The following is a 14,331-nucleotide window of genomic DNA, read 5'->3' on the forward strand; positions in this document are numbered from 1 at the left end:
GTGCATGGCATAAGAGGGTGCAGAGGGGAATTTGATGTTAACCACAGAACTGTGTCTCAGCCCGGGAGGAATAAACTAAACTCAGAAAGCAAACCTTGTTTGTGTTTTGCTTCTCTACTATTTTGCCTTCTTTGTTCTTATCAAATTAGCTGGAAAAGACTAGAAATAGGCAGTCGGTCATCTTCTGTAGCCCTGCTGGCCTATTCACTGCATTCACACAGCAGACTTAACCAGCGTTAAAGACCTCACAACTGCATTCACACAACATGCAAAGCTTGGTGGATGTTTACATTTGACCTCAGTAGGTTGTGCAGAACAGCCACTTCGTTTAGGGTTCAGCTATATTGTCTGAATCTAGAGAATGGGTTAACTCAGATTAAACTTGGATGAAGGCTGCCATCCTGCAGCAGGAAAGATTAGAATTACCTCTGGCCAACCCAGGAGGCCACCTGTTAGAAGCCCTCAAAGGTGGATAGGCTTCTTGAGCCTGAGGGCAAATGGGTCCATGTTCATTTTCGAATCTTTTCCAAGGAGCTGTATGACAGGTTCATTTCTGCATTACTGCATAAAAAAGTCACCAAAAGTCTGATATTGGTATGCATTTTATACTTCTTTTCTAAACACATTTCAAAACATTGACATGGTTCTTGCTGGGCAACACGCAACGTGCAGAATTTCAAACTATGAACATAAGAGCACAGATTTTGGAGTAAAGCTGCATTTCTGCTTGTGCGGAGGCTGGCTGGCTGGCTTATGTGCCACCAAGTTGTTGTCATCTCTTAACAATCACATAGATAGATTTTCTCCAGGATGGTCTGTCCTCAGCTTGGTTCTTCAGATCTTCCGGTGGTGCCCGCATCGCCACCGTAACTGAGTCCATCCGTCTTGCTGCTGGTCGTCCTCTTCGTTCCTTCCACCTTTCCTAACATTGTAGACCCCTCAAGAGTGCTGGGTCTTTGCATTGACCAATCGATTGATTATGTGCTATCAGGATCTGTCCCCAGCCGGTTCCTTCAGGTCTTCCAATAGTACCCCCATTGCCACTTTAACGGAGTCCATCCCCCCTTCCTCTTCTGGTCATTCTCTTCTTCTCTTTCCTTCCAATGCATGGGTTTAGTACATGCAATTTACTTACTTACTTACTTATTAATTAGATTTATCACCGCCCATCTCCCACAAAAGGGACTCTGGGTGGTTTACAATAAAACATAAATAAGAGGAATATAAAACTATAAAATAATACAATACATAATAAAAATAAATATCAGATAAATTAGATAAAAATTAGATAAATTTGTATTTAGATCAAGCTGATTTTTTCCTATCTCTTCCTACAGTGTCCTTATAAAAAGCTTCCTGTGCTTTCCTGATCCAGATTTCACTGACACTCTGATTCCCTTGCAAGGTGAGAGGGAGACTTCCTGACCCAGAGAAATGTCCAACCCTGGCTTTGTCTTCCCCACGTCGAAAATGGTGAGATAAAATCCGAAGAGTATCTGAGCTGGGGAGGCAACACGCACCTTGCCAGCCGAGCATGCATCTTCCCGGCTGATGCATGCAAAACCTCAGGCAGTACAAAAACATTAAGCATCTGCTTTGATTTCTTCGTTAATCCTTCGTTAACCTTCATGATTTCTTCGTTAATCCTTCGTGATTTCTTCATGATTTCTTCCTTCGTGATTTCTTCGTTAAACCTAGGCTTCAGGCTCCAGATCCATGCAACGTGCCTTGTGCTGAAGAGAACCACACTGAAGGGCCTCCCGGTGCTCGGAACGTGTGTTCCCCCAGCAGACGGCAGGGGGGGATCTTGCCACAGTTCCTATGGCTGTGGGGTGTCTGTGACGACAGGAAGGGCAGGCTCGTTCTGCGTGTTCTTTGCACGGGGTGGGGGGGCGTGTTTGCCACATCCGTGATGGGATCAGAGCATCTGGGGCTGCCTGGCGAACCAAGCCCCAAGGCTGAAAGGCCCCTCCCTCAGCCCTGAAGGTTCAGGATGAGGAAAGCAGCCCTCGCACTGGGGTTGGGAAACCTGCCGAATTGTCTACCACGCCTTGCGAGGATGAAAGATTTATTTACAATACAGAGCTTTGAGATTGAAGGCAACGGATTATTAAATCTATCCCTGGGAGGTACACTACCCAGCACTGCAGGAATCCAGTTTATCCCACACACTTCCCCACCCTGGGCTGAAAACGGGGCAGGGCGGGACCCAGCGGGGTTGAGTAACTTTATCGTACAGCTCCTGGAAAACCACCACATTTGGGAGGCTTGGGAATTCCAGCTACCTTCCCCAAAGGGAACGAAGGCGGAGGGAAGGGTCTCGGGAGCGACGCATCCCAGCCCCGCGCTCTTCGTAGAATCACAGGGTTGGACGGGGCCTTGAGATCTAGTCCAACCCCCTCTTGTATGATTGCACCTCTGGGGAGGTTCTCCAGAGGCTCACCAGAGGGGGCCCTCCTCTGCAAGCTGGAGGAGCTCAGCCCCCCGCCAGAGGATCTGCGCCAACCCTGACCCGGCTCTGCACAGCTTCCTTTGCACGCTTGCCCTGCCACAATCCTCAGCGGCTGCTCAGATCTTGGTGCAGCCACTGTCCTGGGCAAGTCCTGGTTGGCCTGTGCTAAGGAAGAGGGTTGGGCTCAGCCATTCGGTAGCTGGCAGGAACTTGCTTCTTCCAACCATCCCTCCTTTCCGTGGCTTTTGTGGATGTCCGGCCTACCTGGCGCTCCTGAATTTGCACCCTGGCGTGTGCGGCCCCCAAGCCAAAGTCCTGTCTTGCCTGTCCCTGTTTGGTGGCAGAACCCGGGCGAAGAGATGTTTCTTGACAGAAGAAAAATGGCTCCAAAAGGGTGGGAGGACCAGATCCTGACTTGTTGCCAAGGGAAACAAGTTTGTTCACTTCATCAGTAGCGTTGCATCCTCCCTTCTAATCTTTTCAGCTTGGTGAGCAATACTTTCTCCTGGGAACTCTGGCCCCGATCGTCTCCAGCAGGCTGAATCCTCACACAACTTGAATGTCAAGATGGATCTGCTGGGTTCTTGAGATTCATGTCGAGATGCCGCTTTTCTTCCATCTCTTCAGCCAGATGTCTTGACAGTGTAGGGAAAGACGTGGTGCTTGGCCGTCCCTGTGCTGCTGCTTGGGACCCGTGGGCTGCTCTCCTTCACCCACACGCTTCTCTTGGTTGCAGAAGAAACTCATTTTCTGAGCACACACAATCCAGCGAACCGTGAGCCAATCCGGCAGGCTGAGTTCTCGGGCACATTGAGCCACAAGCTGGGCTAAGCAGGGTCAGATCAAGCAAGCTTTGATGCTTCGCCAATTCAGCCATTGATCAACCTGGCCTGCTTAAGCATCTCGTGGGAATGCAGGCAATGAGCACAAAGCGGTCACCCTGAGTGGTGATTTGGCAATAGACTGATCATAGTTGCTCACTTCTTACCCCAGAAAATCCACCGACAGCATAATATTCTGAACATTCATCCAGGAGGTTCAGCTCTATCCAGTAATTTATTGGCTGTGTTCACGCAGCGTGATTTAGCAGATCGAGAAAAGCCTACTGGCTCCATGGGTAGACTGTGCTAAGCATGATTGTTTTTTAAACTTGGTTAGTTTTCTGTAGCTTAATATGCTGGATGAATCTACAGTATGCCATTTGGTTCATTTAGGATTCACGATATTGTGTCAACTCAGAACATGGGTTCGTTTGGCATCCGAGTTGAGGGTGCTGTGCAACCCCCCTCAGAGGAATGTGTGTGGGACTTTGGCAAATTAAAATATGGGCGCCCGGTGATTGTGGCTGAAGGTTTCAGCTGTAGAACTGAGCCACTTGACTCTGTCAAGGGTCATGGATGCTGCACTCCTTAGAAGGCCAGCTCTGGTATCATCCAAAGCAGGGTTTCTCGACCTTGGCCCCTTTAAGAGGTGTGGACTTCAACTCCCAGAATTCCCCAGCCAGTGACGGTGCCCCCATCGCTACTGTAATTCGTGCCATCCCCCGTGCTGCTGGTCCTCCTCCTCTTCTCTTTCCTTCCACCCTTCCCAGCGTCAGAGCCTTCTCCAGGATGCTGGGTCTTCGCATAATGCGTCCGAAGTGGATTGTTTGAGCCTGGTCATTGGTGCCTCGAGTGAGAACTGTGGATTGAAGTGTTTTATGTTGATTGGTTTGTTTTCTTGGCTGTCCATGGTATTTTCCGGGAGCTGCTAAAACCAAATGGTTGCCAATAGTTGACCAAATTGATTATGTGGTACCAAGTCTTGTTGATTCTTCAGGATCACGTAGATTTTCTCCAAAGGGAGCAGTCCCCAGCCTGGTCCTTCAGCAATTCCAGCGGTGCCCCCAATGCCACTGGCACTGAGTCCCTCCCCCTCGCGGCTGGCGGTCTTCTCTTTCCTTCCACCTCTCCCTGCGTGATGGACTTCTCAAGGGGGCTGGGTCTTGGCACTGATTGATGGATTGATTATGTGTTATCAAGTCAGGGTTGGCTCTCAGTGACCAAATGGATAGATTTTCTCCAGGAAGATCTGTCCCCAGCCTGGTCCTTCAGGTCTCCCACCAGTGCACCCATCGTTGCAGTAACCGAGTCCCTCCCCCTCGCGGCTGGTCCTCCTCTTCTCTTTCCTTCCACCTCTCCCAGCATCAGAGCTTTCTCCAGGGAGCTGGGTCTTCACACAACCTGTTCAAGGTAGGATCATTTGAACCGGGCCATTGGTGCCTTGAGTGAGACCTCTGGGCTGATTTGTTCGATGATCCATTGATTTGCACACTGAGGAAGTGCAAAAACAATACCCTCCCCTCCCCACAAAACAACCAGTACTTAATCCTACCTCCAAGCTGCTAATTCTGCTGAGGGCATTGTTCACATACCATCAAGGTTGAATCAGGATGGAGCAGAAGCTGCAGTTTCCCCACGACATCCCACCTCCATCTTGCATTTCAGTAGAATTAGCCACCATACGGAAGAGTTTGCCATTGCATTCTTCCAGGAAGCCTTTTTCCTAATCTAGCCTACACCTCTGGGTTCACCTGGTGGTCACCTATCCCGTCAGCTCCAATCCTTTTCAAGCTCACCCAAGTTCAGCAGGGTGGTGCCCTCTAGGCATAAATGATGTTCTTTCTGGTGACGGTAAATAAATATGTTGTAAACCAAGGCTGTTTCATTTGCCGTACTTAACATCCAAATCCGGCTCTGAAGGAGTTGAGTCAAATTCTTAAGAATCCATCACCTGTTCAGGAGACGTATCCTTCCCTGTTGGCTCTGAGAATTGCTGTGGCCTTTCTTGCAGCCCCTTTCAATGCAGACTCTCTAAAATCTTGCAGAAGAGGTTCAGTAGATTCTCAGCATCGCATGGGCTTTGTCCATGAACAGCCATGAGAACAAGTCTAGTGAATATCTTCTTTTATACTGTAAATTTTCCCCGGGTTTGAGATTAAGGCTTCTCCTTTTAATTAAAAAAAATGTGCCTGGTCATCTAGGTTTTACATCTTCTCTTTACAATTTATTTCATGGGTTTGTGTGGCTGCCCATCTTGAGAGAAGGCCCACTTCCTGGGTCCCACCAGGTGACCCTTGCTAATCAGTGGGACCTGGAGCATGCTCTTCTGCCAGACCTGAGGGTGGGCAGAGACAGCTGCAAAAAGGGGGTCCTGCAAATAACCCAGCCCCATGCTTTGGAGGGCTTGATAAGGACCACCAGCATTTTGAATTGCACCAGGAAGCCTCTTGAGAGCTCACAAAGCAAAGGTATAACATGGGCCTACAAGGCATGGCCAGAATTGCATGCACCGCCACATTCTGGACCAAAGGTGTTCTTCCAGGGCAGCCCCATGGAGAGCGGGTTGCAGTAATCCACCCAAAGCATGTGTGGCTGTGCCCAGTGCCTCCTGATCCTGGAAAATCGCACAATCGATACACAACACGGTTGTGCAAAAGCCCTCTGGCCAGTGCTGCCATCTGCTCCGAGAATGAGCCAGGAGCCCAAGGCAACCCCCAGGCTGTGCAGTGATCCCTCCTGGGGCAGTGCAACCCCATGCAGAACCAGTGACGGAGAATCCCTGCATCTAGAAGGCCCTTGAACCCAGAGCCCCGAGGGCTGGCTTGGGCTGGGTTGAGCAAAGCTTGTTCTTCCCCATCCGGACCCCAAGAGAGAACTTCCGCGGCACAGCTGGGCTGGCCTGCGATGGGAACATTCAACCATCACCATACTGATGATACCTCACCCTGTCCCATCGGTTGACTTCCCCCAACAGCTTCATGGAAAGGTTTATTATTTATTCATTCGATTTTTATAGCTGGCCATCTCACATGCGTGACTCACCTAATTAAAACAACTGCAAAAGATGATAAACAATATACAGATGACAATAAAACAACCACCACCTTAAAAACCAAATTGAAACATCATCGGCCGGAAAGTACAAGTCCTGCATCCATCAATGCAGCCTTCCAGAGCAGGGTTTCCCAACCTCAGCATGTTTAAGATGGGTGGACTTCAACTCCCAGAATTCCCCAGCCAGCAGACCCATAACATGCCCCTCCTGCCAGGTCTGATGGGACGGGTGGGTGTAACTGGGAGAGGCGATCCGACAAATGTTCAGTCGGCGCAGGGGAATCAAAATCCTGAAGTCACTTCCTGAGTTGCCCCCTTCTACCCAGCAACAAGGATGGCCTTTAAAAGGTCGCTGGAGAGATGCTGCCTCTCTGTGCATCGCAGGTATTAAACTCCACTCAGTATGGAGTGGCTACCAAATTTGATTTTTTATTTAATTTGATTTTTTAAAACAAAAAATCAACAGCCCTCCCTGTGCTGAGGCAGTTCTCAAAGTCCAAAAGATCTTCCTCTGTTTTTGCCCCAGGGCACCTCTCGCTGACCTCTGGTACCCAGCAAGAAAGCCCAGCATGTAGTAAGGGCATGTACAGAGGCCGGCAGGCTACCCTCTGGCCGTTGGCCCCTGACATCAAGCAATGGTCCCATCCCAGAAATCCTACTTGCCCAGAATATCCAAACAAGAACACCAGCATTTCTTTGCTGAGAACGTGGATGTGAACGGCTGAAGGGAATGAGAAGGCGACTGGCCAGAAGCACCAGCGATTCCAGAGTCGTAGAATCCTAGAAATGTAGCGTTGGAAGGAACTCCAGAGATCATCTAGTCCAACCTTTTGCAGTGGGCAAGAAAACCATTTAAACCATCCTCAGGAAGGGACTGTCCTGAAGTTCCAGAGATGGAGAACCCACAACCCCCATGGGCAGACTGTTCCTCTGTACCCAAGTTGTTGGGTTTTTTTATTTTTTATTCTGCCTTTATTATTTTTATAAATAACTCAAGGGGGAAAACATACCTAATATTCCTTCCTCCTCCTATTTTCCCCACAACAACCCTGTGAAGTGAGTTGGGCTGAGAGGGACTGGCCCAAAGTCACCCAGTTGTTGTTTTTTTCCTTTTAAGTTTTTGTAAGTTTTTCCTTATGCTTGAACAAAATCTATAGAGCCAGTTCGGTGTACCAGGCAAGAAACCAGGAGGCCGTGAGTTCTAGTCCCGCCTTGGGCACAAAGCCCGCTGGGTGACCTTGGGCCAGTCCCCTCTTTCAGCCCCAGGAAGCAGGCAATGGCAAACCACTTCTGGAAAACCTTGCCAAGAAAACTGCAGGGTCCTGTCCAGGCAGTGTCCGAGAATCGGATACGATGGGATTAAAACACAAAAATCAAAATCTATATGGATGCAACTCACACCCTTTATTTCCGGTCTTACTTTCTGCAGCCATGGAAAGTAATTCATACCCATCTTTGCTGTTAGAGGAGAAAGTTTTGATTGGTCACTTCTGATCCGGGTGCAAATTTCAAAATTCTCAAGTTTTGACTTCTGCACCAGGTTTCACTCCACTGAGTCCAAAATTGCTTTGTGTTTTTTTTCTCTCCCCCCGCCCCGACCTGCACATGCTCCCGCCCCTTCTTGTTCGTACTACTGATGCTGCTGGATCCTATGCTCTGACCTTTGATCCTCTGTGAATCATGTCCTACAGCACTGGAGGCTCTCAGAAAGAGGGGCCAACTCAGCCCCTCGCAATTTTGGGTCCTGGTTATTGCCGGACCCCAGTTATTCCATGGCCGCGACTCTCATTGGAAGGTCACCCTGCATGAAGACTTAGCGGTTTCCACCTTCCTTTGCACTGCAAATGTGGGACGGGAAGAGCAACTGGGCTCTGGGGAGACAGGAGCCACTTTAAAGACTCCAAATTCTGTTAACGCACTCATGCAGAAACAAAAGAGTCACACTTCATAAAGACTCCCACCATGGTGATGATATAAGGCGCCGTAGCCCTTGAACCAACCAGTAATATTTTGTGGTTATTGCTTCCAAGTGTGGCTGAGCATGTCATGCTAACCCAACCCATGTTATGAGTCGATGGTTCATTGTATTGTGCCAACCTTGAAAACAGGCTAATTCCATAACCAGGTTAGGCATCTTGTCTGAATGTGGCTTATGTGTAGGCAGGGGTGCCAGCAGGCAGGGTCAAAAAAGCACATCAAAATCCAGCAGAGCTTCAACTGCACCACCAGCAGACACCCTTCTGCATATGAACTCCTTTGGAATCATGGTTGACCTTATAACATGGCATCTCCTGGGCAATCAAATGGCAAGAGGGTGAAGATGAGACAAGCAGCTCGTTTGATCTGGTGCACAGGCTGGCGCTGAAGGGCGGAGCAGCTGGACAGCCGGCATTCCGGCACGGCGGTGGTCCTTCCCACCTCCCGCCATGGATGGGAAGCCTTACCTTGGTCTCCAAGTGTCTCCAAGTGGTCTCCAAGTACTTCTACCTGCCAAGATCAGCCGCTGTTTGGCTCTGGCACAGCTGCCAGGAATGTTTCGTTGCCAACTGCCAGCTCGTTGCCAACCTAGAAGACGTTCTGTCTCTGGCGCTCGGCCTCCAGCTGACAAGAGCCTATCGACTGCCTCTTGGCGGTGGGGGGGGTGGTGGAGAGTCCATCTGATGGAGCAGTGTTGTTCTCGGGGCGTCCTCACCTGCGGCAGCGAGTGGTGACGCAGAGGAAGAGAGCAGCTCGTCTCGGAGGGCTCATCTGCTAAGTCAACAAGAGGGGCCGGCTAACTGGGCCCCGTCAGCCCCACCTTTTCTCTCCAAGACTGCCAGGTTGGGGGGTAAAGCTGGCAGTCTAACCCTAACCCTATCGCTGCCAGGGTGGCCTGGCTGGGGTCCCCCTTGTGGGGAACACAAAGGGCACAGAAGCCACGCCACTCGACTTTCTGTCCTGGGCAAAGATCCATATTGAAACATCCCTGGGATGCATCCAGGGAAGGCGAGGCCACCACTCCGTCAGGCCATCGGTCCTGCTCTCAAATGACCCTGATGTTTCTTCTAGCCTTCCAACAGAGTCTGCTTTCCTGCAGCGTAAATCCCTTCTTCTAGTCTGGACTGAGAGAGAAGAGGCAGTGGCCTTCTCTGTGTCCTGAAAAAGGCTACGTACCCCCACCTGGCCAGAGTTTTTCTAAACATCTCCAGCTCCTTCAGTCTCTCCAGTTCTACTTTCTAGTCCCCTGGTCATCTTCACTGTCCTTCCCTGAAGCTACTCTCCTCTTTCTTAAAATATGGTACAGGTAGTCCTCGCTTAACAACCACAATTGGGACTGGAATTTCAGTTGCTAAGCAAAGCAAACTTGATTTTATGAGCTTTTTTTTGTGGTGGGCATTAAGTGAACCACATGGTTGTTAAGCAAATCACACAGTTCTCCATTGCTTGTCCAGGAGAGATGAAAATTGTGCTCACATGACCACAGAAGGCTGGACATTCATAAATGCGGACCAGTTGCCAAGTGCCCAAATTGTGATCACATGACCATGGGGATGCTGCAAGGGTCCTAAATGTGAGGACCGGTCGTAAGTTCGTTTTTCCAGCACTGTCATAAGTCTGAACCATCATTAAACAAATGGTTGTTAAGTGAGGACTACTTGTAACCAGAGTTGAATACAGTAATTATGGCTGGGGTCTGATTATAGTGAAACAGTTACTTCCTGTGATTTGAAAATGGTATTTTTCCAGAGGCAGCTTCACATTGTCTTGGTATTTCCAGCAGCCATGCTGCCTTCCTGGTGGACAGTCCACAGGGGATCAGCTACAATTCCCGGATCCTTTTCATGCAGACAAGTAGCAATGCAAGGATACCCCGTTTTTAACAGTTGAGAATATATGATGCTCAGGGTTGAGCTGTTGGGGCCTCAGTGTGCCTCGAGCCTGGTTATCTTCCGCAGACAATTTGTTGCCAGCCTATATAACGTCATCTGGGCACTGGTAATGACACATCTGCAGGAAAACAAGCTCAGAATCTATTTTATACCTGTCCAACTGACTTCTCTTTCACCCATGAAGACCTTTGCTTGGTCTCTATTACATCTTTTCTTGAGCCCACCCAAATAATTCTGAGTTTTGCTTCTAGACTGGGCTATCCCGCCCAATCATCGGCAAAAGCAGTATGAATTCACTAACCAGGATGGATCAAGGCCAGCGTTGACCCCACCTGGTATCTCTTTTGAAGAAACAGAAATAGAGTTGGACAGGAGTGTCCGGGGGCAGGGAGGAGGAGGAGGTGGCGTCAAAAAAAGTCAACGTGGTGGCTGTAGTTGTGGTCACCATCTTGTGGCCATCATCACAGACCATCTGTGGCCTCCCTTGCTGCTGAAATCGTATGGGTTTTTTTTGCTGTGCTTTGTGACTCATGACTAGATACAAGCAGTTTCTTGAACATCCTCAGCAAGATTTCCCTCCCCTTTCCTGCTGGACAGACCCAAAGCACTCCCAACGCAGCCTCAAGCCCACCCACCCAAAGCCAAGGGGACCCTGTTCTTTTCCACGTCCCACCAAGGCTTTGCTCAGACAGCAGACACGTGGACCAGCCCTCCACCACAGAGGCGTGGCATTTCGCCTGGGAAAGGGTCTCTGATGTGGCCACTGAGGTTGGAGATTCAGCCTGGCTGGTGGGAACTCCTATGCAGACCTTGGAACCGCTCGAGATTTCTCTGCGATGTTCCTGGACCTTACCTTGGTTCCAGCAAACTGGGAGGAGAAATGAATGTTGCCGTTCCCTGTGGTAGAGCTCTCTATTTGGACAAGCGGCTTCCCCCTTTCTGCCCCCTCCCTCCTGCCCTTGGCACAGCAAGAGGGGAGGAGAGAAGCTGCCTCAGCTCCTGTCTCAACGGTGCCAACTCTTGGGTTTTCTTTGCCCTGATTCATAGATTAAACAGGGTGCTGGCTGGGTGGAGGCCAACGTTTCCCCTTTTTCCTCTTGATGTCCTGGCGGGGTTGGTCTTTGTTTATCTTCTCAGGAAAAGGCTTTGCCTTGGGTGTGAAGGAGGGTAGGGCCTTGCGGTTCGCATGTCTGTCTTGCTCCCCTGGGATCCTTCAAGAGCTTACAAGCAGCCGCTATGCCGATGGCCAAGCTGAGTTGGTGATTGCGCTCTCAGGGACATGCCCAGCCCCTGGCTGAGGGGGCATGGTCGGTTGTAGCTTTGTGAACTTGCCCCAAATGCTGGAAGTGCCCAAACTGACATTTTGGAACAGCTACTCATCCTTCTGCTTGGCTACCCTGCTAATCCCCCTTCTCCTGAGTAGACGCAGGCCGCCTCTCTTCTTTGGGGCTTCAACTTGCCACGTGAACAAACGGAACGTTTTTGCCCCAGCATCCATCTCGATCTCGAACCCGAAAGTATTGACTTTGCCTCTGTGTCTGGCGGCCTCAGCCTTTTGGTGGTTTTCTGTACTGGTTGCAGACATGTCTGTGCGGCTTTTCTTAACGCTCTTCTTTTCCACTGAGTTTATTTGCTGGTGCAATTACGTGTTATGGTAGCATTTGGCCTCTTTTTGACTCGAGTCGAGCCCCCTTCCTTTGCAACTTAAATGATCCTGCCCAGCCTTGTACTTCGAAGCAGTTCTCTAAAGTACAGATTAGATACTTAAATCCTAAGAGTGACATTGCTCATTGGCCAATAGGTTTACAGTGCAGCTTGGCTGAGGATCCGCTGGTTTAAAGCAGTGTTTCTCAGCCTTGGCCACTTTAAGATGCGTGGACTTCAACTCCCAGAATTCCCCAGCCAGCAGCGCTGGCTGGGGAATTCTGGGAGTTGAAGTCCACCCATCTTAAAGTGGCCAAGGTTGAGAAACACTGCTTTACAGTATGACTTCCTATCTTCCTTGCCCTCTAGCCTGGTGTCAGTGTATCTCTTGTTTTTTTAAAATTCTGAAGAACGGTTCAAAAATATACATGCTTGTATCTCAGAGTTCATTCCAAAACGATGGTCCTTGTCCTCAACCAGGCGGAAGTTTCGCCACAAGTTGAGGACAAGTCTAGCAAACTTGTCAGTGGAAATTATTTATGGCAGACTTGCCTCACCTGATTGATCAGTGGGCATGACTCGTAGCATGGCGAGAATGCTTGGGAACCAACGCCTAGGTTGGCAACTGTGCCAGCATTGGGACATCAGCAATCCCAAAGCGCAGCAAAGCTGCCATATGTAAGACAGAGCCTGCACATCATGTGCCAAATTACCATGGATGGAGAAATAGGAGCTTCTGGAAAAAAGGTGTAGGAGACTGCTTTTTGGTTGTTTTTAAGCTTGAATTAGGTCATCGGTGACTTCAAGCCATGAGTCCTTGTGTGTCAGCCCTGGCAGGGTACCCAGTTCATGGTTATTTCAGTCTGCCAACTGCAAATTGCTTGGAGAGCCTATTCCAACAGACAAAGGGGATGTTGAGTTGCTTTTAATTAGTGTTTCCCCCTCCAGCAAAACCGTTTTATCTTAATCAGCCTCTTCTGATGGTTGAATGCGATGAGGTCAAATGAGTTGGTGATATGAGTATTTGTAGGACTGTGTCACCCCCCTATTTGGCAAGGGAAGGCTGTTGTGCCTCCTCCTGCACCCAATTCACATTTCTACACTTCAGCACAATCCTCTGGTGGTGAGTCACAATTGCTATAGGGGACAGGCGTCCTTGGCACCCCATCCGGCTGCCATTTTGTCTTTCAGGTCTTTCATGGAAAAGAGTTTCTTTGGGAGAGGAGAGGAACATTTTCACGTCTCAGAACTGTCAGCACCAAACTGGAGCTTGATGGCCCCCGAAAGAAGACGTGGAGAACGGCAAGAGACAGGAGCGAAGGCAACAGGGGTGGGGTCAGCATGCAGGGCACGCTGGCTCGCTTGGAAGGATGGATGGCCACGCAAACAGACACTTCTACTACCAGCCTGTCTAGAGATAGAGAAGTCAGTACGGGAGGGAGGAGAGGAGAAGATGGATGGATGGATGGACGGACAGACAGATAGAAGGAACACAGGAAGTTTGATGAGTGAGTAGATACACAGGCAGTTGGTGTAAGAGAATTGGGTAGATGGATGGACATACAGATAGAACATAGGAAAGGTGAGTTGGTTATGTCGGTAGATAACAGGTACATAGGTAGACAGGAGACATACAAATAGACAGATGGTGTAGAGTAGGAGAAGAGGGTAGGTGATGTTGGTTGGTTGGTTGGTTGGTTGGACAGAAGACACATTAAATAGAGCCATTTTGTAATTTTTACCTTGAAATATCATTATCTTTTCTACAACTAATTGGTGCCTGCCTACAATTAAGGCCACCTCAGTAAACTCCATTTTATCCATGTTGCTGGGATGGTACTAATGACTTCAGGGAGTTTCAGCTGGGAAATAGCCTTATTCCTTCCCTTCCCCTTAGAATCAGGGTTAACCAAAAGAATTTTTTTTCCCCAGCAAAAAAGCCATCAGTGATCAGCCAGGGTGGTGAACATTTTCAAGAAAGCCACAAAGCAAATTTTGTTCATCTTGTCCAGCTTGGCAAAAAGCAAGGGTCAGGGAAAGTGGGCAGGATCTGGCCAGAGGAAGCAGTGCCATTGAAGTGAATGGGCACCACTGTGAACAGACACCCAGTTCTCACATGTCCATGAGAAATGTCTCCCTGTCACAGCCACTCTGACAGATAGCAAATATTACTCAGCTGTGTAAATGGCAATCAATCCATCACACATACAGCATTGGCAAGTTAATCTATAGGGTTGTAAAAGTAGATTTCTAATTCCTTTATTTACACGCACACACAGGAAATGTCCCAAAAGGATGGCCTTCAAAGCAGTTCCACCTTCTGGGACCAGGCATGATGGTACTCAACATGTTGCGGAAATGTTACACTTTGCTCAGTGGGATCCTGGGCTGCAGACCTCAGGCTCCAGGGATAATTTGGCATGGATTCTCTGGACTCATAAATTAGGTAGCCAGCTCAGCAGTTTGCCTGCTCCATCTTGAGCCCCTGCCT

Source organism: Candoia aspera, chromosome 6 (genome assembly GCF_035149785.1).
Source record: "Candoia aspera isolate rCanAsp1 chromosome 6, rCanAsp1.hap2, whole genome shotgun sequence".
Lineage (NCBI taxonomy): Eukaryota > Metazoa > Chordata > Lepidosauria > Squamata > Boidae > Candoia > Candoia aspera.